At 37.1% G+C, this 25547-nt stretch overlaps 1 protein-coding gene across 1 annotated transcript in view; it reads left to right on the plus strand.

The window, feature by feature from the left end:
• Positions 1 to 1271: 1271 nt before the first annotated feature.
• The window catches only part of HAPLN1 (hyaluronan and proteoglycan link protein 1), a 61401-nt gene continuing 37125 nt past the window's right edge, over positions 1272 to 25547 (plus strand). The window contains exon 1 of the mRNA XM_081053423.1: positions 1272 to 1394. The gene's annotated coding sequence lies outside the window, so the exon portion shown is untranslated. The remainder of the gene's footprint in view (positions 1395 to 25547) is intronic.

Consider the following 25547-nt stretch of genomic DNA (forward strand, 5'->3'; position numbering starts at 1 on the left):
GGAGCGCGGCCACGAGTGCCTGGACTCCACCCAGCGCCCCGCGCCCACGGGGCCCTGCACACCCCGCCCCGCTTCTCCCGTCAGCCAGCCAGCGTCTCGCCTCCTCTCTCTGGCTAGGGGCCCCTCGGGCTTGTTTGCTTGTCCTCATCCCCAGGCCAGCCCCGCTCCCTCCTCCAGGCTGCTTCAACAGCCGTTTGCTTCCTGCGGTGTGTTTCTTTTTTCCCCTCCTAGGCTCCATCAAAGGTGGCTCTGTTATTGAAATATGAAGCCATTTCCTCTCCAAAACCCTTGGTTACTCAAGGAGGGAATCAATGGACCTATATAATCTCCCAGGAGTTATAAATAAATATCTATTTGTTCAGGAGGCGTTTTCCCGCGTGTCCCAGCATCTTCCCCCGGGGTTATTTTAAAGTGTGAGTGTGAGTGTGTGAGTGTGTGTGTGTGTGTGTGTGTGTCCGCCAGCGCCCTGTGCCCATCTGGTTCTAATCCTGGATATGGATCCATAAACCAACCCCACCCATCCCGTCTGCCCCTCGCATTCTTCACTCTATAAATAAGTCCAGGTTTTTTGAGCTCTGTCATCCAGGAGTACAATAGCAGTTGTTTGCTAACGGGGATTCAAACCCAATATCGATACAGTAAACAAGAAAATATATTTCTGGCAATTCCAGTGGCAGGGCACCTCCAGTTTAGGAAGCTTTACCTGCTGTTGTCATACTGCCTGTCTACCTGGTTACCTTGGATCCACTTTGGGGAGAGGGAGGCAGGAAAGCCAGGACTTCTCCTACCCTTGGATTTTCCTCTCGTTCCCTTTGATTTTTCTTTCCAAGCAGAAACTAAAACACAAAGTGAAAATTCACTGTCCTGGCGTGTCTGCTTCACATCGCTGGCCCACAGATCATTCCACAGACCCCCTGCCTCATCCCCTCTGGACACACCCAAGAGTGGTGAGGGTGCAGGAGGTGTGGTGTGGGTGGGGGCTTGTGGTTGTAGCTGCCCCTTTCCCTGTAAGGGAACTGAAAAGAGGGGAAAGTCATCTAAGAGCTGCTGTTTCACAGGGTCTGGGCACAGAGCTGCCCCTCCCTTCTTCCCTGAAGTTTGCATGAAATGCACGTTAGGCTGCAATTAGGGGATCTGGGAGGAGAACTTTCCTGGTGACGCTTTGCTTTTCTTCTGCTCTTGGTGAGAAAGTGCCTCCTTCTTCCCAGGACCAGGACCTCTGCCATCCAGTGCCACAAAGAGACATTCTGCACACACACACACATGCGCGCGCGCACAAACACTTGCCGGAGACAAACTTAAGGTGAGGGCAAAGAGCTCTAGCTTCACTTGATCTCCAGGCTCCAACTTCAGCAGGAGTGGAGAGCATCTGAACTTCTGGATTTCAGAACAAGGTAAAACGTCCATCAATTTTTTTACACTTTCTGTCAAACCTTGCTGCTTTTAAGATTTCAGAAAGCAATACATATCATGATATATGTATACATGAAAACAAATTTTCTTTTCTTTTGAGTTTAACACGATGTCTCAACTTTTTTTAGAATTCATATTGTCAGATAAAATACTGTATTGCCATAAAAAAAGCTCAGTCTAGAATTGGGGCAAGGATTAACTCCAGTATCCTGGCTTTTACTAACGCTACTATAAATCTGGTAGACGCATGGTTTCCAAGTGGTAGCTTTTCCATCTGTATTTCAAGAGGCATTTTATAGCACCTGAGATGAAAAAAAGAATTGTATAGGCTGAAAGAAATGCTGAGAAATGGGACTGTCCATTCCAGATTTGTGAGTTTTGTTTTAGGGAATATATAGGCTTATGTGAAAAAAAATTACTGTAATTATAGATAATACCTGTTTGATTGATCGTCTTTGAGATGTTACCAATTTTGGTCCAGGATTCTCCAGTTAACTGTGAAATTAAGATAATAGAATTATGATGTATTTCATATATAAAATCATGTTGGTGGATAATTTTAATGAGCTGAAAAAAATTTGTCTTAAAAAGTTGTTAAGATTACTTTTAAAAGTTGTTTAACGGAACTATGTAAGTGTTGAGAGGGTTCACCACCCTAAGCAAATCTGAATTCTCTGGAGCTTAAATGAAGTTGTTTTCTTCCATTGAATATGACTGTTGTGTTCAAAATAAGATGGTTTATTATTTTGAAAATAAGTTATTTTATTTTCATTTATCACTGGAAAAATACACAAAGTGGCCGGTACATTTGGGAATTTTTAGGGTGGAAAGTGTTCCTGTACATGTTCCAGCGTGATGTCATAAAATCAAACATACTGGCTGGCTTCTTGGAAGCTAACTGTTCTTAAGAAATAAAGCCTGTGAATTAATTTCTAAGTGAAATGTAATATTTATTCATTACAAATGTAGTTTCTGGTAACCATTTCTGTTTGATTATTTCAGTGTACTAAATTTGCAATAATTTTATATGCACGTCACTGAGTTCAATATTTTAGTGGAATTATAAAATGGGAATATTATTCTACCAAAAATATATCATAGTAGTTCTCTTTGGATAACTTTTAGTGTGATATTTCTTAATCTTTACATCAGTTTTTAACTTCGGTTCCATCTATTTCACCAATAAAGAAGTTTTTCCTTCCATTCATTAAAATAGGATGTGTGCTAAAGGTCAGTTGAGCATTTAAGCTTTAGTCTTTAGTTACTTTGAGACTATCTGTTCTTAATAATTTAATTGTTTAATGACTTCACATTTTTAATAACCACTTCACAAAATTGGAAACAGCTTAAAAATAGGAAAACTAGATAAAGACAAGTAATTTTGCTTAAATTTTATTAAATGAACAAGAGAAAACCAACAGCCTCAAGAGACCACTGGCCCCCAGGAAGAATGTATCCAGAGTCCAGTATGCCAAACAGGAGTGTCCATTGGGCCTGAGTTTTCTATGAGAAACAGGAAAAAGGGGAACATCATGTTCTTATAAAGTGAGCCATTTATTGTCAGCAAGACCCTGTCCCTTAGAGGAATGACTGACACTATAATTTAGAAGTACTGAAGAGACTTTCACAGAGAAGAATCAATTCATTATATCCCTAGTAGTTTCACTTCCTTTTCCTTCCTTTGGGAGCAAGTAACACATCCAGGATAAATACATTCAGAGTATACCAAGTATGAGTAGATGGTCTGCTAAACAGTCCTGCCTTTTAGTATCCTGGGTGTGGAATATTGGTATTTTCTGGGTAGCTGAAGAAGTCTTTGAAACTTTAGGTAGCACTGTACTTCGTCTTTGTAAAGATGAACAAGAGCCATATTCAGAAAATAACTACCTTTTTCAGAAAATACTAGTACTAGTTTTCTTTCCTTTCCTTTTGCCCCATGCATGTTTTATTTTCCAGATGACATTTTTAAGATAATGGTATTCCACCAATTAAAATTCCAACGAAATGCAAAGCAAGTTTGAAAATAACTTTTATATTACAGTCTTCCGTTGCCTCTAGTTAATTTTCGGACAGTCTGCAATCATTATTAGTAACTATAGTAATTAGTCCATGTTATTTAAGTGTTCTTGATTTGTTATTTGAAGGTAACAAAAAGGTTGGGGGAAAATGAGGAAGGTTGGAAACCTGAATATACTTAGGATTTTAATCAATTGTGTTTAAGGAGGATTAGAGGAAGCAGCTGGTTAAATAAGTATTAGGTGTAGAGTGGACGTGATGGTATAAATTAATAATGCAGCTCTTTATTTGCACCATGAATTGGAGGGTCTGTGACGGTTCAGTGTGTGAAGCACGGTCCCTGGGTGCCACCTAGTGGATGAGTCAAAGAAAGCTTTCTCACTAGCCACTTAGTAAAAAATTCTGAGACTTCCATTCTGTTGACGTTGAACTCTTAACTACATGCCAGATGTTGAGGTAGGTGCTCAGAGTAGAAAATATAGCAAGTGACTTTTATATAATTTAAAAATCAAGGCACCACTTAACAGTTGATTAAGTTCCCGATAGGTGCATTTAAAATCAGTTTACTCTTTACTGGGTAATTTACCATCAACTTTCTGCCCCCATGTTTAATAGCCAAAACTTGCTTCTAATACAGGATTTGTATTTTGAAAAGATGCCACGACCTAGTTCAAAAAAGGGTGGAGAGAGTGAATCTTGAATCACTGATTTTTTTTTAAATGGAAATAAATTTCTGTAAAGTTTATTATTACTGAATTTAAAAGGCTAAATAATTACTAGCTTAAAAGGTTAGCACACAGACACTACCATGTATTATTACATATTCTTTAATTTATTTTCATTAAATATCAAGGGTTCCAAAAAATGTGTTTACATGGCTTGTATTCATCTTTTGTTATCGTTATATGTTGAGTATTACAATTTTAATACAATTTTTCTTCTTTCTTAAAAATGTATATACATTTTTTGGTACCCTCTGTATAAAAGGATAATAGTAAACATTACTTTTAGGTAGTGAGGTATTTTTCACAAAATATTGCTCTCAAATTCAATAATTAGCATATAGAACAACTTCCCCTATACCTGTTGTCCCTATGCAGTTTTGAAATAGGAACATTGCTCCTATTAAATTGACATAATGGAAAAAATCATAGACAAGAACAATTACAAGGACAGACACTATTGCAAAAAAGCATCAGGATATCATAGAAGATTAATCCATCAGAATATTGCACTGAGAGTTTTGAAAAACTTTTCTCCAGGAGATATATAAATTATTGCTCCATCTGGCTCTTTGCAAGATATATGACTTAATGGCAACAGTGTTCAGCACATCAGCATTAATCAAGACAAGTTCTGAAATTCAGATTCGAAAGTAAAATGCTCGGTCCACGGAAAAAATGATTAATTTGTTACTTGCAAAGCTCCAGAGGTATAATCCACAAATCGAGTTAGGCCTGCCAGTGTGGAATGGAAGTTTCCTATTTAAAGAACTTTAGTTTGTTTATGGCAGTGAGACCTTCACTGTTAAAGAAGGAGAGCAGCTCATTAAGTCCTTTTTCATTAATGCCACAAAATTATAGCCTGAATTGATCAGAAGTGATGGCTAGAAACACTAACAACCATGTAGAATAAAGCATGGGATCTTAATTTGCATTTCCAATAAGTCATAACCCACCAGGAGCAAGCCATTCTGTTAACAATTTCATCTGATCTTCCTTTGGAGTTAGAATGAATCACAGACTCATTCTCGTGAGACAACTAGAGAGAGATTGCCTAAGAGTCAGAGGCCCTGAAAGTAGACATTTAGTTATGGATTGGAAAACTGTTACAAGAAGTTTTCATGGTTGCAGGTCACTGAATGATACTAGACAAGCACAAGCTTTACAGGAGAGAACCAGCAAGCTCTCTGAAATAGCCTGATGCCACTTGGATATAATGTACGAGCTCCCCGTGATGGAAACTGCAGGGGGCTTGCTGGTACTGAAGAGTTCTTAGCTATGTTCAGATAGAGCCAGGATTTGTTTAAAATATCAAATGTTGCTGCACTATTTTGAGCGGCTATTCATTGTCCTATAGCTTAACAGGGTGTGTGTGTGGGGGGGGGGGGGGAGGTGATGCCTGAAATGCCATTACTGCTGGAAGGCCACGAGGCTTTGCAAAAACAAACACGTGGAGTAAAAATCAGTTAGAAAACTTGTTTAAGTTCAGGGATCTGTTCTCAGTTTTGCAAGGGCAACAAAATTTCCCCTTTTGCCTAAAGAGAACGCAATTTATTTGATTGGTTACTAAATTCCAATTATTATATCCCAACTACATTTACTGTATTAAATAAAATCCAATTAAGTTAAATACATCCAAATTATTTCTGAGTTTTCTTAAACTTTTCACAAAGTTTTATGGATAATATCTTGGCTCAGTCTCCTCCTATAATATGTAAGATTTTCTCATTTTGACTCTTATTTGGAATTTGGGGATCACCTCATTTCATCATTCATGTATCCATCTGTTCATTCCACAAAAAATTTATTGAACACTTGCTATTTGGCAGTCAATGTACTAGCACTATGTGCTGGGGCCTTCACTTTATACCATGAAAATACATTCTAAAAAAAAATCAGAAAGTCGAAATGGATGATAATGCATCTGAATTGTTGCAAGATCTTGAGGTACACTGAGTAACAGAAACAACCAAAAAGTTCTAGCCGCATAGTTTTCATATTAAAAGAATTCATATTAAAAGAATTTTGAGCACTCATCTTTAAAATAATTTTTCCTTGTTTGCCATCTTTTAGCTGAGTGGATAAGAGCTTTGTTTCTTGGTTGTGTGTGCACAGATAGTTCTGACACTCCAAATCCCCAGGACGCCTAGGGTTCCAATATCTTGTCTACTTGGATGGACAGGACAAGCAAAAATTCATTTGCACAGTTTGCAACTAAAATTCAGACTGAGTGCGGAATGATTTAGTGCTTACCGCTCATGGGACACCATGCTAGGTGTTGAAGCAGAATAACAGGCTCAAGTCGTTCGCAAGCTAGTGGAGAAGACAGATGGACGCACATCATGAATCACTAGTAAAATTTGCCAAGTAGGTGCAGTTTGCCTTCTTTTCTCCTTGGTATTTTCCCTTTGTACTTATCCAAACTTTCCAGGACCCTCTACCTCATAAATTGAGACTTCTGCTTTCCACCCCTCAACCCAGAGGAACTGATACTTCTGTGGTTTATTGATTTCTTGACTGACTGATTACACACAAGTGTGAATGAGTTTCACTCATGCCTTTTATCTCTTTAAGTAAATGTTTTGTTTTCTGTAAAAAGAATTTCAAACATCTGGAGGCCTTGCCATTCTTAACACCAAAGGGTGTAATTAAGCTGATTTAGTCCTCCATGGTCTTCAATCTCTCAGTTATCCCCACTACAATGTGAGGCCAGAGCGACTCCCTTAAGGCCTGTTTCCAGAAACCTGATGAACCTTGGGTTCTGTTAACCACTGACTCCTTTTACCTGAGCCTGGTCAACCTGTCCTTTTGCCCTCTCCCCAGCACTTTCTCCCCTCCCCTACCCCAAACCCATGTCTTTGAATCCTTTGAATCCTCCAGTTCACTTCGCTGTAACGTATACTTAAGTCCTCTCAGACCTTCATCACCATGCTTGGGTTGCTGCTCCTGAACAGGTAGAGTACCTAAACCCTGTTATATTCTACTGTTTGAGCCCTTATGCCACCCCAAATGTCTGGGTCTAGAGAGAAGGAGCAGTGAGAATCCACATATTTGGTCCAAGAACTCCTCTAAGCCATGGGGCTGAAGGAGAAAGACGGATACGCACAGGCAAGCACAGAATTAGCCATCATGTTGAAATGTGAGAGTCAAAGCCAACATCTTTTTAATATATGTGATAGTGTATTTAACTGCAATTGGTTTTAGAGAAATTTTGACATCGATGCTGATTATAGATTCTGGAAAACTAACTGCAGAAAAAACAACAGAGAAAATTTGCTTTGGCTTTATAATAGTAACACTAATCAGTCATTCGTTTAAATTCCTTCCCATTTTATGTTTAATTAACATATGGCATAATGACAGTCATGTTTTATGAGCTGTTCCACATTTATTTATGTTCTCCTTGATTCCACTCCTTTGATTACACCACCATAGTTGGGTACTCCTGTGTGATACTGATCTGGTCTTATAACATAAAGATGTGTTCCCCTCTTTTTAAATTGCTAGGCCTAATGGCCCAAATTGAGAAGGTTGGTTTCCTTCCCCTTCTCTCAGTAGCCTAGCAGAGAGGAAACGGCCTGCATTATTCACCTCGCTGGGGGATAGAAATGCGGACATTCAGTAGATGCCCTATGAAAGCTACTGTTGTTTCTGTCAGTGTCCAGTAAAGTGCAGAATGTGAGGCCTCAGGAGTCCCCTGCCTTCTATCCCAAGTGTCTATATTTCGGATATCTGAACACCTCCCTAGCCCAGGCCATTCCATAACTCTATCTTTATTTCCTTACCAGTCTTCTTCCTATCTTTTAGTGTTGTTAAATTCATAAACTCTTACTAGATTTAAATAATGATAATAATTGGTATAAAATAATTAATACCAAAAAATTAATTGATAATTTCAATAAATCTTTAAATTTAGGGAAAGCGAGACTGGAGGCAGGAAAGGAGTTTGGAGAGGCCTTAGAACAGTGTGGGCACCATCTATTAAAAGTGCATTGATTGGATGAGGGAGAGAAGTCAGAGATACAGTGACTGTTTCAAGAGTGGACAATAACATGAAGAGAGATGCAGCTGACTAAAATTGGGAATAAAGGGAGAAGAAACATTTCTGGGAGAAAACAGTGAGTCTAATTTAGGAAGTGCCCTTGGGGCAGCCAAGAACCTGAGTTGAATGTTTGTATCCTAAGCACAGGGGAGAACTCATGGCTGGAAATAGAGATTTGAAAGTCTTTGGTATTAAAATGGGAGTTGAAAATCGTATGGAAGAGGGAAAGACATCATCTCAGGGAAGAGCAAAGGGAGAACAGTGGACCAAGAACTGAAACTCAGGGAAAAATTGGTAAGAACGTGTTTGCCATTATTTTTGCATGATTTTAACTTTTATTTTATCAACCATAAATGTCCACTGAGTTGGGTAACAACAATGTTTTATTATATATCGCAGTCTTAATCCTCTGCTTATAGGAAGTGCCAGCCATGGTTGTTGAATTAAATGAAACTAAAATGTCATTCCCAAGCCCTTATGCTCTAATGACAGATTTTTATAATGATAACCCTGAACCTGAGTAAGACCCCAAAACATCTGAATTGTAGTTATTTATTCAGTTTTGTCCAGTACTGAGCTAGCTTTAAATATCTGTTGTTGCATTTTGCTGTTTAAATGTCAGTAATCAATGTGTGGTGTAGATGGTAATTCACCAGAGTACTTGATTAACCTTAGCCCATGTTGTTTAGCTTAACATATAAATGAGTTTGCCACAGAATGCAGCCTAGCTCAAGTCCATTTAAAATTATTTTCCTAGTTCCTTGATCCTGAAGACCCTTAAATCTTAGGCCAGATTTGGAGACCAGAATCCCAGATTACTGTGATTTTCTTAGCAACTTGAGGTTTTTGTTTGTTTGTTTGTTTTTTCCCTAATTCTCCCTCCCACTGCATCCCTCCCCCCAACTGGGATTTCCATATAAAATACAACAAATAATTGAATAATTTTTAGTATAGACATGTTCCAAATATTGCATGGTACACACTTATGCTAAAGAGATTATTTGTCATTTATCTGAACTTCTTATTTAACTGGGTGGCCTGTAATTTTCACCGGCTAAATCTGATAATATTAACCTCCCCACTTGAACTTACTATAACTAGAATATGGCAAACAAAAACTTCTCCATGAAACTTCTGAACACTTTCTTTCTAAAGGTCAACAAATGAAGTTACTGGATTTACGGTCACTAGTGAGATAAATGGATTTAAAAGATACTTTAAATAAAATTATCTAGCTATACAATACTAATCAAGGTGCAAATTTATAAAACATTTATAATTACAGTGTTATATATCCTATACACTAATAGCTATCTTAAGAATGCCATAAGTGTATATGAGTGATCATGTTTTTTAGTCCATCTAAAATATTTTAAAGTACATGTTTAAAAATTAAACATTTTTTTTTTAATTTTCACCTTTTCAGGTTGGTAATAATGGTAAAAAAAATAGTTTTTAAATGAAAGATCATACATTCAGAAATATATATATATAATGTACAATGGGTATAAATTCACAAATATACCAACTGAAGAATATCTGAAAGTGATCTTTTCCTTGTTAATTATATTAGGTTGTAGTCATGCTGCCACCTTGTGATGTTTTGAGGTATGACAATTTAACTCAATCCATTCACATGTTATACCAGACTGACGATTTGGTCAATGTTAAAATCATTTGTCATTTGATTAATATTTTTCATTTTACCACAAAATGTCATATATTTTAATGCCAAGAAAAGGCTCTCAAGTATTTAATGCGAATATTTTCTAGGAGTTGAATACATTGTCTGCAAATTAGTATATCTTTCTTGAGATAATTCCTAAATCATGTGTCCCTTAGTACAATATTAATTCCTGTTTTATGGGTCAGTTTAGATTGCATCTGCACGTATGTTCAGTTTACTTCACCTTTTAACCTGAATTTCCAATAAATTTGAACTCAACATGTTCAAAATTGAACTCATTCTCTTCCTTCTACCAAGTCTGGTCCAATCAATATATGGATACCAAGACCATATAATTTATTATTCAAACCAGAACATTTTTGAAAGTGAAATGGGGTGCCTTACTAATTATTCCAGTTAAACATTTATAAGCCAAGATTAGCTCAAGCAAACTGATCTCCTTACATATAAGTTAAAAATCATCGTACTCCTTTCACCAAACTAGAAAATTTGGAGTTGTGGGCTACTGGTTCATCGAACTGAACTGGAACCTCCATCCCAGATTTCCTATGTTCTTTCTACCTATTTGCTCCCTTTCGTCTTCACTGTTTTCTCCACTGTCCATCATGCTTACCGATATTCTCAATGTCCTTGTCCTGTTGTCTGCAGAGGGATCCATCAGCCAAAAATCTTTTTTTAGAATAAATCTAACTGTCCACTTTCTCCACACTTGCTCCAAACTTCTGGGATATACTAGGAAAAACTTGTATCATCTTGCAGAATGGGATCACTTCACAACTTCATGGTATCTGACTTCACCTGGATCTTTAATGCCATGTAGCAGTTCTACCATATTTCTTAAAAGTTGCTTGCTTCTTGTGCTCCCTGTAGCAAATATCCAAGCCTCCCTAATTCATACTGAAAATAGAAGCCATCTGTAAAGAACCCTCGTACTGTCCTGCCACCCAAACTGTCCCTGCATCCCCATATATTCTCCTTTTCCCCTCTTCTATTAGGAAAGAAAGAAAATGGTGTCTTTCACCTCTAAGAGTCTAAAGCAGACATTGTCCTCTGAGTTCTAAATCCCTTACCTTTTGTCTTCTCAAAGACATTCCCTGTCAATTAGCCGTTTTCTCCTATGTAACTTCAACCTCTCCCACTCTGGTTATTTCTTCCTACTGACATTTTATCGTGGTCAAATTTTTTTGTCTTAAAAATATACAACATTCCCTATGCTCACATACATTCTATCTGCCAATCTTTCTCCTTCCCATCAGAGCCAAACATCATGAATTCCCTGTGCTTACTGTCTGCTTCACCCCTCAACTCACTGCAGTGTGCTTCCTCCCTCACCTACTCCACTGAAATGCTCCTCGCCAGTGTCACCAAGGATTTGTTTTCAATATGTTTTCTTAGGGGCATTTAATGCTGGTGACCATGTCCCCTTCAAAACCATCTCTATCCTTGGCTTCTATGATTCACACCCTCCTAGTTTTCCGTAGACTTCTGTGATTACTCCATCTCAGTCCCCATTTCAGGCTTCTAAGGAAAAGCCTACCTGCCCCTTAGCAGCCTGTATTCTAATAGCACACAATGCCTTGCCCTCTCTCTACCTCCCTGCAATACACCACTCTCACCTGTGTGCCTGTGACTCCAAGATGGCTATATCTGTCCCAGAATTTTCTCCTGAGGTCCAAATCACAAATATGTCATAACTAGGAGGTCTTACAAACATCTCAAACTGCACAGGTCCCAAATGATGAACTTTTCTTTCTCCTGAATTTAAACTTCCCCAATTTTATCTAGTTCAGTAAACTAGCAAACCATTTAGTAAACCATTTCTCTACACTCAGTGTCCAAAAACAAAAACAGAGGAGTCAGCATGTTGATTATGTCCCGTAAATACCTCTTGAATATATATACCCCTTTCTATCTTCAATAGCATAAACCTTATCATTTGTCATCGTCCTCTATTGCCTAAATTCCTGCAAACCTTGCCCATTGTTCTCTGTGCATCTAGACCTGTTGTTTTCTAATGCATTCCTCCACCCTGAAGCTTGGGTAATCTTTCTAAAGTGTAAATCTGGAAATGTTTGGTGGCTTAAGCCCTTCAATGCCTTTCTATTGCTGTGAAAATTCAACTAAGTTATTTAATATCATTTGCAAGGTTCTCAGTGATCAGCCCTCACTAACCTTTCCAGCCTCACTTCTCTTCATCTACAATTACGCAGCATACCAGAGAAAAGGATCAAATGATCAAATGACCATAAAAATCATGACACAGAAAACTAGAAATGGATCAATAGGACAGCTAGCTATTAGCTATTAGGCACAGATTTTATGTGAGTAATATGTTTAAGAAATGAAATTCTAAGAGAATTTTACCAAAGAACTGGGAACTACAAAAAAAATGATTCAAATGGAAATTCTAGAATTGAAAAAATGTAATAACTAAAATTAGAACTCAACATGTAAGTTTATGAGAAGTATAGACACATTGAGGACGATTCATAAACTGGAAAATAGATCCGAAAAATATAACCAGATTGAAATCTGAGAGAAAAACGAAGAAAGATACTAGGCTGGGGTGGGGGAATAAAAGTCAGTGTATGGGATATAGACATTGCAATCCCAAAAGGAGAAACAGCAAATTGGGAAGAAACAATCTCTTAGAAATAATAACTTATGACAGTCCATGTCCCAGATTCACGAAGCACAACAGACCCAACAGGATAAATACCAAAAAATAAAAAAAAACCCGTACCATGGCATAAAAAAATTGATCCCCAAAATCAGAGACTCTTAAAAGATTCCAGAAACAAAAGACTAACAAGTAACAAAATTAGATAGTTGGAAATTTTGCTCTTCCTTCCACTTTAGAAAATGCCAGAAATCAGCAGGTTGACTTGATTGTATTCTGGGTAGATATTATCTGCTAGGTCTGCTGTGTCTGAGAGAACTAAGTCTTCAATCCAAGAGGGACATCGGTGTGCCTAGTTCTCTGAAGGAGTTGAGCTAAGTTCTAGTGGAGACTCAATTTCTACAATCTGTTCTCAGATGCTTACAGTCCTGTTGCTATCTAGGAAAAATTCTGGAAGGAGTTGGGAGGTTCATACCCATCTTTATCACTAATATTGTTTTTCATCTGGAATACCTTGTATTTCAAAAAGTGGAAAGTGCAAACACCAACCAATTAATCAGAAAAAAAAAGTTCTAAAGAGAATAATTCAAGATGAAACTCAATAAATAAAGTAATGCTAAAAACATCAAATGCCACATGCATTTTACAGTTATTTGAATTGAAATGGGGACCCAATGGATCTCGTGAACAGACTCAAAGTATATGACTTAAAACATTATTTCTTTGCTTTTTCTTTGTGAGGGAAGAAGCTTCCTAACTGTAATTTTGTCACTATCTGATATTATTTTAAATTATAAAGAGGAAATTAATATAATTATTGAGAAGTGCATGATTTATGCAGGATATTTTACAATAACTATTTGTTTAAAGCACTGAAAGGCAGGTCTCAGTAGCTAAAGTAAATGCAAATTCCTCACAAAGATTCTGACTATCAAAATCTCCAGAGTATCTATCTTCTCTTCCCAAATGTTCAAGCAGTTCTGCTCCTCTAATTCTTTGTTCCTGCACTTCTCTCAGCAGGAATCCTTTTCCCTTTATCCCTCCCACCTGAAACAGGCCTAGTGCTTGGATCATTAACATAACACTTCATCCAGGACAATGTTACATTGTACTGCTACCTGGAATTAGTCACTTATTTCTCAATTCTCTCTTAATATTTTATTTGTACCACTATTACTTTACTTAGCATTCTTTTCTGTGTATTTGTACTTTAATTAATGGTTGAAATGTCCTTTTTGACTAATTTATAGCCTCCTTGTTAGTAGATTGTTTTATCCATCTGATGTCCTTCAGAGTTTTTACCTCAAAAGTTAGACTTGGAATCAGAGTTCAAAGGACCTAATCTGTTCCAACATTCCACCCACTATAGGAATCCCTTGTGTAATATAATTGACAGATGTTTGTTGATCTGCTTTAACATCTGCAGGGGCAGAATGTACAATGTATTTCACAGGGCAATTCACTTCACTTTTTGAGGACTTACCAAAAAGTTCTACCTGATATTGTGCAAAATCGGCTTCCTTAACTTTCATTCATTCATTGTAGTTTTGCCCTGTGAAACTACATGGAATAAGATCTACTCTGTAGATCATTTTATTTCTTCTAGCTTCCAAGACACCTTGCAATCATTCTTAGTATTAGCTTTATATCCCATTCACAGGCTTTTAGTCTTGAGATTCTCAGACGAAAAGGGAAGACCTTATTTATGATAACATGACTTGAAAGCAAACCTCTTGATTGATTGTGATCATAGAATTATAGAAATGAATAAGAGAATGGCTCTGTCGCTAGAAATGTTTCCTTTCATTAAACAAATAGCTAGTGCACCAGAGAAATGGAAAATAAATGTCAATGCAGAGTTGAAAACCTTTATTTTGAAAACAGAGAGCATTGATCATCTGCACTCTTTTATTGTGACTTTATTGTGTTACGTCAAATTAATCTTCAGACAGCAGAACGAAAATAGCATTGTACCATCATTCAATATCTGCATCCTCAAACTGTTAGGTCCTTTCAAAAATTGTAATGTAGCTTGGCCTAATAATCGTTATTAATGGTGATGCATTAATTGTAAAGGTAAAACAAAATAGTTTAAAGAGTTTAAGATCTAAACAATAAAGGAAAATACCAATTTGCTTATAAAGCAAAATGAGACCTTAATTTGCATTACTCTATATTCTGGGGGGAGGAATGCATCCCTCCTCCACACCTCCTCACCCCACCTTGCCTGCATCATCGTGATAGTATTTATGCTAAGGATGAGAGGTGAATAATCTGTGACTCCTGAATAATGGTAACTCTTCTAAATTCAGAATGGTAATAGATTTAAAGGCCAGTAAGTTAAAGGCCAGTTAAAGGCCAGTAAGTGCTACCTGTTAAAGTGCTACCATGTTGAAGGCCAGTAAGTGCTACCTGAAACTGATGGGAGGGGAGATGGTCCTTCAGAGACTAGATCTCTGCAATACCTGGAGTGCCAGGTAGACAGTTATTTTCTTACAATACTTCAAAAATCTTGCTCCACTGCCTTCTTGCTTGCATTGTCTCAGACAGTTAAAGCAATCTGCCTTAATCCTTATCTCCATTCCTCTGTGTGTAGTGCAGCTTTTTTCCCTCTGGCTTTTTTTCCCCCCAGATTTTCTCTTTACCACTGGCTTTAAGCAATTTGATGATGATGAGGATGATGATGATGATGATGATGATGATGTGTCTTGGTTTAATTTTCTTCATGTTCCTGGTGCTTGAGATTTGTAGAGCTTCTTGGATCTGTGGGTTTATAGTTTTATCAACTTTGAAATTTTTCAGTCATTATTTCTTCAATTTTTTTTTTGTTCCCCCCCTTTGAAGACTCCAATTACATATTTATTTGGCCACTTAAAGTTTTTCTGTAGTGATTTATACTCTTTTCCTTTTTATTTTTTAGTCTGTTTTCTCTGGTGATTTATTTTGGATAGTTTCTATTTTAATATCTTCAATTTCATTCATCTTTTCTTCAGTATTATCTAACCTAGAATTAATCTCATTCAGTATTTTTACATTATGTGTATTGTCATTTTCATCTCTAAATGTTTTATGTGGGTCTTTTGTAAATGTCTTTTCCATGCCTCTATTTGACATGTTCGATAATTCTTCTAACTTTTTGAACATTTGGAATATAGCATTGTGATCTGTTTATCTACTATGTCTACCATCTGTATCTACTAATTCTGTCATCAGTGTCAATTGTCAGGCCATTGATTGATTTTTCTCTTTTATTTTGGGAGTATTTTCTTATTTCTTTTCATCTCTGGTAGCTTTTTTCTGGGTACCATAAAATTTGAATTTTGCTTTAGTTAGTGCTGAGTATTTTTTATTCCTACAAATATTATTATACTTTGTTCAGGGATGTGGTTAAGGTACTTAGAAACAGTTTGCTTCTTACAGATCATTCTTGTAAGCTTTGTTAGGTGGTTGCACAGCTGCATTTAGTTTAATATTAATTGCCATGCCCCCCCTTCACACACACACACACACACACACACACACACACACACACACACACACACACACTATTGAGTAAAGTTCCTTATGACTCTAAACCAGTGCTCCATGAATTATGAGGTTTTCCACTCTGGCTGTTGGAAACAAGTACTATGGCCAGTGCTGTGTGAATGCTGATACTTTAGGATGATTCTTCCATGGAATTGGATAGATTCCTCAGCCACATGCACTGATCAATCCTCAACTGAATATTCCAGGGGCAAATTCTGTAAATCGCCTGAGTTCTTTCTTAGTGCCACTCTTTCTCCTCTTCTCCCTTCCCTTTTCCTCTCCTCCCCTCCTCTCCTCTATTATTCTGCTCTATGATCCCTAGCTTCCTTGGATTTCCAGAACTCCAGGCTCCATCCCTTCAACTCAAGTTGTCCAGCAGGTTCTGTGTATGTTCCATCTTCCTGCACTGCAATTTGAAAACGTTTTTTTATGCAGTGAGCTGGGACAATCATACAGCTCACTTCATTTGTTTCCCGTTAATCAGAAGTTACTGTTCTTCTTTGTATGATGTCCAATATCTTGAGTGCTGTTTCTTTCTATGTTTTGTTCATTTTCATTTTAGTTGTTTTAGACACGAGGGTAAGTCCTGCACCCTTACTCTATCTTCATCAGAGGCTGAACTTCTAGATAGTTTTATTTTCATATTTTTGCTTTCCTTTATTCTTCTAGTTTCTCTAAAATAGTATACACATACATATAAAACTTGTGATAGAAACATGTGACTTATTTTAATAAAATAGGCAGTGTATTATTAAATGATTTATTTGGCAATCATATGCACATGCCTAATATCTAATAAATAGCTACATAGTTTTCAACTTCTTTATCAACCTCCAAATTATGTCAGATATTTTTCCCCCTAAGGAGAAAATCATAGGCACAGAAATTTAGGAGGAAAAAAAAAAAAAGGAAATGCCTCTTTTTGAAAGGAAAGATGTGTGACCCTTTAGATATATAAAACCCACATTAATAAACCCTAAAATGTTACAGTGGTACCTACGAGAATAACATTTACTTGGCTTTAAATATAAACTACTCAACATTTTCCTTATTCTAGGTTCCAACGTAGTCCTCAAAGACTTTTTTCTAAAATCTTTTAGTCCCCATTTACAGATGTTTCTTCCATGACCAGACAGTTAATGAGAATTCCATGGCCCAAATGCTCCACTTTGGATAACATCTTACATTTTCCCCAAACTCAGAAATTCATCACACTTCTAAGAACCAGTTTCTACATCTGCGAAGTTGGCTTTTATGATCTCCTTGGGTGGCTTAATTGTTCCTGGCACTTCTAAACCTCAAATTATGAAACAATCTCTCTGAAAAAGGTATCCGAGATTTTTAACTGTTTTCTTGCTTTGGGTGTTTTAGGGACAAAAACAAAAGGCCAGGGTATTTTCAGAATTTAAGATTGTCCTTTCCATTATACCCAGACCATCCAGATATGACAGAGCACTGGTGCTAGGAACGTGTCCCATGCAGCCTTTCCTTTTAAGTAAGGTAGAGACTGCTTACTCAATTAGTTGAAACTTCTGGGTGGTCTTTTAAAAAATAGCCTTTTGAAGAAAGTAGTGAACTAGTAATACTGTAAATGTAAAATAACATTAGTCTTTTCACTTTGAAGCTAACAAAGAATAAATAGCAATTCAGTGTTTTTGTTTATTCAGATAAAATGTTCTATTGCTGACTTTTAAGAGGGAAAAATTCTATATAAATCCAATGGGAAAAAGTTTTATTATAAAAAGATGTGTGTATTATTGGGCTTAGAATTAGCCGCGTTTAATTAAGTGTGTGTATGTGTGTGTGTGCATGTAAACTACTTGGTTTGCTTATTCTTACATGTCTGAATAAATAAATGCACACACACACACTACATTCTATATTAAAATCAGTATAATAAATTTAAAATATCTGGGAGTATGTAGTAAATAAGGAACGCCTTCCATTTCCTTAAAAATGGGCCATTACTTACTCTTAGGTGACATATTCGATTCTTCCAGGGCTGAAATCACCCCTATGTCTTCTCTCCGTATTATCCCCACCATCATAGTTTGCCTTAGGTAAACTACTAAAGCAGTTGAAGTTTGGTGGACACTACCTTCTCTTCCAGAGACCCTTTTTCCTTCTTACTCTTCTTGGCTGGCCAGTAAACAAAATGGATTTCAGTTGTGAGGCCTTTCACAGCCCTTAAAAATACCCAGTTAGGCAGTTAGCCCCTCCAGACAAACGTAGGGCAGGCTGACAGTATTTGTAGTCTTCTCTTGATGCCCAAAACTGATTTTTGTTACTCCACTGGCTGTGTCTATCGAACAGCTTGACAGTCACCATGAAGGTGCTGAGAATGTTCCATTTTGTCCTTGGTTAAACCTCTCCACCCACCCACCCCAAATAGGAAAAATAGTCAAATTGATTCTGTCATGAAAAAATAAAATCTTCTCCAATCAGAGGCCTAATAATGGGGATGGTTGCCTAGTGCACTGAGCAATTGTAAATAAGATAGACTATGCACCAATTGTAGACTTTGCAAATCCTCCAGGCAAACTCACCCTACAGGGCATTTGGGGCTGTGTAAATACAAAGTCTGTACAAGGACCTGCACCTAAGCCTGAATACAGAACATTGAATAAAATTCCCCATGTGCTGCTGAGCTTCATCAGCTCTCAGCCAAATGGGCATTAGTTGGCAAATGAATCTTGTCATGGCCTTTAGCTTAGTTTTCTTGGCTTATGGCTTTATTAGTGGAATTATTAGTAGCTGTTACTCACTGTACATAAGCAGAAAGTGATACAAGTTTCCTGCTTGGTCTGTTATTGCCCTGAATGCATCATTTTTTAGAGTTATTGCTTTCGCAGTCTGTATTAATGTCTCCCATTTAATAAGCTTTCCTCAAATACCCATTATACAAAGTAAAGAAAAACAAAAAAACAAAAAGACTCAAAGCTGCATTTGGCAAATACTAATCTAGGAAGTTATCCAAAATCGTGGGTGCCTTCAAAAGAGGTCAACAACCATTTGCTTTCATGTGCATTTGATTATTGGAGAGAATTCGAGTTGCCAATGATGCTAGTATTTTGAAGCAAGTACATTTTACAATTGAGAATAAGGGAGTTCTTCAAGTGGACACTGTGCCCATGAGCTCATGCCAGATCCATTGTGGGTGCTGAAAGTTTAACTTCTGAAGAGAACAAAATGAAGAATAGCAGGAACTATGCTGCTACATGGAGGTTACACGGAGCCTGTGTTTCAGAACAGGCAGCCAAGGCGCATGGTGTGATTCAGTGGTCATTAGGATGACTTCCTGGACAAAATATTTCTCTCGTTGCTGAAAATGTTCACTCTGAAAGATACACCTTTGAGTCAAAAGCATTATTACAGAAGCAAGATATTATTGGAAGACTAAAGAATAAGGAAGTATTAATTTCAAGGGAAGAGAGGTTCAGAAAGGACCTAACACTTGGGTCAAGACAGCAGGACTGAGGTGGGAGCCTGGAAGAGTAGATCCATGAGAAACTAAAATGTTCTAAAGAGAAAAAGAAGAAAGAATAGAAACAGAAGAAGGAATGGAGGGATATGACAGCAAATTTACTTTGTCCCATTTGTTCTGTTTTGGGACCTAGATATTCTTGTCTATCCAATATTTCCACCTTAAGGAAACCAGGAGGGTTTGATGTTTCAATTGAAAAGCAGTAATTGGGAATGTTTTACATAGATGCATTTCCAGAATTTAGATATTCTAACATCAAAGAGCCCAAATAAAAAGTTAATCCTCCTGGGTTCTCTCTTTTTTCTTTCCATTATGTAGATTAAATAGGATTTCCAAAACATTAACAGATGTAACTTGCAAAATAGACATAAGGGTATTCTTCAAGCCTACGTGCTGGAGATTCCAGGACTGATAATACAATACGGGCATTGCTCTGATGAAAGGAGCTGCACTCTAGTTGGAGGAGTTGAGTGCTAAATCACATTGGTATGACACAAAATGCAATCTAACAGGATGTGAAGAGATCATTCCTAGTTTGGACTCCATAATGGTGAGATGTATTTGGGGATATGGATTGCATTTTATATGCTTGTCTTTAAAATACTGTTGAATAAATGCTTTGAATAGCATAAGAGTAAGTAGCTATTTATTCTGCCTATGTATATGACTAAAGGGAAATTTATGCTTTTGCTAAAAGGGTTACTTTGCAAACACCTTCATAAACTATTGCTAAAAATGCAAATTGTGGTCAAGAGATTTCTCACTGAGGGCCATGCTTTTGTTCTCAGGGGGAGAAGAAGTAGATTCATCCTTAGGCCGTTTACCACATACTGAGAGAATATTTGCCAACTGTGCAGTTTTTAAAAATTGATTTTGACCAGATCAGATCATTGAAGTTAATGATTCAATGAGACCATTGTTTTTTCCTCTTTTCCTGTGAATTTTTTTTTCTTTTTAAAGAGTTGTCCTTTTATATACCAGTTTTGTTGTACACATTTTTTTTCAGTACTTTTCCTCTTTTTGTATGCCCAAATACCTGTCACCTTAAGTACTGTAACTTTCAACAGTCAATTTAAGCTATTAAATTTATTATTATTATATTTTTAGCAGTGGCACTTTTACAGAATGAGTTTTCCCTTGAAATTAGGTAATGAAAAAAACAACACACCCTTCCAGATGTAGAGAAAATAAACTTGTCTTGCTCTTGAACTTCCTAAAATTTAAATGACCTTCTTTTGTTTTGTGTTTCTTTGCACCCCACCTGCTTCTCTGTCTTCTCCCACCCCTTAGCCCAGCAGGGTAGTTTCAGGAAGCTTCCCTAAGTTCACTTGCTAATTGTATCTCAAATGGCTGGAGTAGAATGGGAAATGGGACATATGTTTGTTTTTGCATTGGATTTGATGCATTATATTTTAATTCAGCATTAGCAAAATGAAGAGGTAACATGGTTGCCTCAGAATTCATTCATTGCTAGAAATTACCATATAAAGTCCAACAACATTGAGCCTTCTTATTTCATTGCTTCTGTAACTATTACCAATTCATATAAGAATTAAAGTATGTGGATTTCACTATCTTTGTCTCTCATCCAAACCAAGGAATGTTTCCATATGCCTGATAGGAAAAGAACAAGCAGACTTTGGAAAGCCTCACTAAGGTGGTTCTATTTGGCAGTTTGGTCTTATTCCTTCTACCTTTATACAACTAGTAACAACCTCTTCTCTGTTTTACCTGCCGTACCTTTCCTTTTTTAAGAGAGAGGTCAAATAATCAAGCAAGAAGTGGATTAATGGACAGGATCCTTAAGCAAATTTAAACTTAGCAAATAGGAAATGAGATAATTTGGCTTTCTTTTTACACCCCTCCACTTGATTATATTTTACATCCCTAATTTTGTTTTGACTTTGCCACTGGTCGTAGTACAATTTCAAACACTCTCTAGAGTATGAGGATAAAGAAATTAAATAGGAAATGCTAAAGAAAAATCAATCTCATTTACACGAGGCTTCCAATGGATTGCATGATGTTTGTTTTCCATCTGTGTGAGAGAATGCTGTCAGTAAGATGGCAGGATTGGCAATGGAGGTAGAGGGGGTGGAGAGGTAACAGTGAGTGTCCATATAAAAGCCTTAAAAGCTTTGATCCTTTATGTTCTCCTACAAATGCACTTCAAGGACTTATGTGGAAATATTTACAGGAAGGTATAGGCAGTTGTATGCTCTTGGCCAAAAGTGGTCCTTTTATGTCAGAGTAGATTATGCTTTTCAAATGAGCAGCAAACTTGCAAGATTTTGCTCATGACAGAGTGAGGTTGAGGCAGGCCAGAAAGGATTATAGCAATCAACACAAAAAATGGAGTGAGTTATTCTAGAGACTACTTTAGTTAACTCAAGTTCTCCCTTTCATCAACTGCGTTTAGAACCGCAGAAATGCCAATCTCTTTTATCCATTCATTGAACACCCACTGAAAATTCACTAGATGCCAAGACTATAAAGATTAATCAAATATTATTTTTGTCTCAGGCAGTTTAAATTTGTGTAACATTACCATGAAATCAAACATTTAGGTGCTTCATTAATTATTTGAAAATTATGTGATCGTTTTCTACATTTGTATAAAATGTGATGATTTGTTTAATAGGTAGGTTATGTGTCTGTGTGTGGTATATCTAATATCTAGAGGACTACAGCATATGGTTGTGCAGGTTGCATACTGCACAACACTGGGTGCTGCCATTCATCCTGCATGCACATTCAAAACCAGTGCCCCTGATCTCTTACTGTGTGCCAGAGGGTATCGTGGTGAACACAGTTTATACCCTCTTGGAGGCAGCAATCCAATAGTTACATATCCATGCAATGGGCTGGATTCTGCTCTCAAATCCCATAAAATACTCATAGAAACAATTGAAAGTACGTGGCTTGACAGTCTTTTGATATAACCCAATAAGAAAATGTATTAAATCCTTGATGTCTTCCATGATTACGGCGATCATTGAATTTATAGCAATATCTATGTAATCTGGTCTTTCTGAAGAGTAAATATGAATTCAATACTAAAAGTTAACCTGTTACATTTTGAAATTTTTATATCTCACTTTTGTAAAAAAATTGGAAATCTTTTTAAAGTTAGTTATGCCTGCATTTTCCTTAGCAAAAAGAGTATACATGACATGATTAAGAAAATTCCCTTTTGTAATGTGCTGTAACACAGTTATATTTTTAGGATATGACTATGAGTAAAGATAAGGTATATGGTAGCTTGAGATGATGGTGGCACTTTGTTTAGAACTGCTAGCATCAGGAAAAACGCAAATGAGTGTGAAAAGCAAGGCCTTTTTGTCCATGCCCCGCCTGCCTGTCCAGCTTCCTCTCCAGCCAATCCATCCTGATTATCCTACTCTCCAATCACGCGGAGCTACATGTAGTCAAAGGAGCAGCCCACGTCCTCTCACAGCTCCTTTCCTTTGTATGTGCTACTCTAATAGACAGCAATATACCTTCCCCTCTTTTCAGTCTCCTTCTTGGCTTGCAGATCCATCTGAGGGATGATTTCACCTTCTTTGTGAAATCATCTCTATGCTCTCCCAGGCTGGGTTAGCTGTCTGGCAAAGCCGCGTGGCTTTGCACAACTGCAGGGGGTGCTGTTCCCATTACAAACTGGAGAGCCCCTCATTTTCTCCAATAGTATCCTGACCATACCTCTGCACACTTAGGATCGGTTCCACTGTAGCCTTCCTGAAGGTTGACTGCTTTGAGATCTGAAGCTAAGCCTTATTTCTACTTGCCTGACATAAGTGGTGCTTAATGGATAATTACTTGAATTGTGGCTTCACATGGCACAGTACATAATTTAGGAGGCCTTGAGATATGCAAGGCTGGGTATTACCTTCCTGGATTGGTTCGGATTGTTCACTATCTGGTGTTTTCTTTTTTCTCTATTGTGATCTCTGTCTTTCAAGTCATTTCTCCCATTTCCAGTGGCTGTGCTGCTGGCTGCCTTTTTAGGTGTCCATGAGCCCCTAAGGAGCCATATTCCTTCTGCTCTTCCTAGAAGGCACGTTTTCTTCCTCCTCTCTCACCCTCCTCCTCATCATCTTTTTCTCCTTCTCCCTCTCTTCCTCCTCCCCCCAGTTCCTTGTTCCGCCCCTACTCCTGCATCGCCTCCTTGTTGTTCTCTTTTTCTTTTCTGATTGGTAAGGGCCTTTGCCTTTTAAAGAATTACCTACAAAAGCACACTTTTTAAGAAGCCAATCTCTGAATCAACCATTGACATTATATTTCCCATGACATTTTTATCTTTAGTGTGTTTCTCAGTATTTGCAGTATTGTGTGCCCTAAAAGTTATTTATATACGCAGCTAATACTAGGGTGATGACTGACAGGTGTGTATGTAAGGTTTTCCTACCATGTTTGGATAACAATTCCTTTTCTGAAGAGTCGTATGATGTTATAATTTCCCTTGCTTTCTAAGGACTGTATTTTCAGGTTTTCATTTCATCACCTAGATATAAATACATCTAACATACCTGCTAAGTTTAAGGGGAAAGAGTTTCTTCAAAGATCATTAGTACACAAATAATCCTCAACTGTCATTTGCCCAGCATTGATGAGAATTTACGTCTTACATGTAATTGTGCATGGAACAACCATTTCTTTATGAAAATTATGGAAGAGAGAAACTTCACTTTGGGGGTTGTATCTTTCCTCTTAACATTGACAAGATTCACGCAGCAACTCAGTCACTTCTACACTGCTCCCACTAGCATGAACTTGAGACTTTCCATAATATTTTACAAAATCATCGTCAAGTTTGAAACAGAAAAGATCCTGGGGAACTTTGTATTGGGAACTCTAATAGAGGGAATTTGGATCCAGGTTGAAAGGGAGAGTCTGTGGAAGGCTGGAAGTGGTAATTTTATGGTATTTAGGACATTGAAAAACCTTTTGTGATTTAGGTATACCTACTTTTCCTAGTTCTTGTGATAATACTGCCCATATTTTAGTCTATTATGATCATAGCTGATTATTTAGTTCTGAGTCAATGGCAGGCTTAATACTTGTATAACAAAAAATTTAAATGGGGGGCAGCTGGTTAGCTCAGTTGGTTAGAGCATGGTATTATTAGCAACGGGGTTGCTGGTTCCATCTACACAAGGGCTACTGTGAGCTGAGCCCTCCACAACTAGATTGAAACAACTGCTTGACTTGGAGCTGATGGGTCCTGGAAAAACATACTTCAATAAATAAAATGTTTTAAAAAATTTAAATGACATTGTTTTTCATAAAAGAAAGTTACAAATTATGTAGATATTTTGGGAGTCTAGAGTAGTCATTTCTAACTGACTAAGCTTCATTGCCTTTAAAGTAGGTTGATAAATGATGTTAGTTGTTTTCAGAATGAACAAATTCCTCAGCTAATGAAGATGTAAATCAGGTTTATTTAATTTTAAAAGCTGAGAAAGATACTTTAAAAGATTACTATAACTTAAAACCCTATTAAGATAAATTTGTGGATTGTATCTTGCATCACAAAACCAATTTGGAAACTCGACTTGATGAGGTTAGCTGTCAATATTTGCCAAGTTAATTGAAGAATATTATATTTTCCTTTTTTGTGCTGTGTAGATACAGTCGTTTGGACTGGGGCAGGCTTTGTTACTCATAAGCTAATGAACTGAATTCTGATGAGATCATGCTTTGACATAGGATGTGGACTAATAGTAAACCTGCTTTAGGGTCTTGGAAGATATCTTAAAAGTGGCAGCCAAAAGAGGTGGGACTGTATCCAGTGGAGTAGAGAGAGAAGTTTCTGCTGCTAAAGATCAATAATGGATTTATGTTTGTTTTTATTTTGACTTAGTACAATCAGATACCCTAGTAAATCATCAATCATAAAACTTTTCGTTGTATTTAGTAAAAAATCAGAATTGACATATGTTTAAAATCTTTCTATACCTTCTCAGAGTCTGATCACTGTTTAAAACGTATGTGAGTTGCCTGATTCTTGTTTGTCAACTAGTTTAAAATTACAT

The sequence above is a fragment of the Rhinolophus hipposideros genome, assembly GCF_964194185.1.
Source record: "Rhinolophus hipposideros genome assembly, chromosome: 7".
In the NCBI taxonomy this organism is placed as follows: Eukaryota; Metazoa; Chordata; class Mammalia; order Chiroptera; family Rhinolophidae; genus Rhinolophus; species Rhinolophus hipposideros.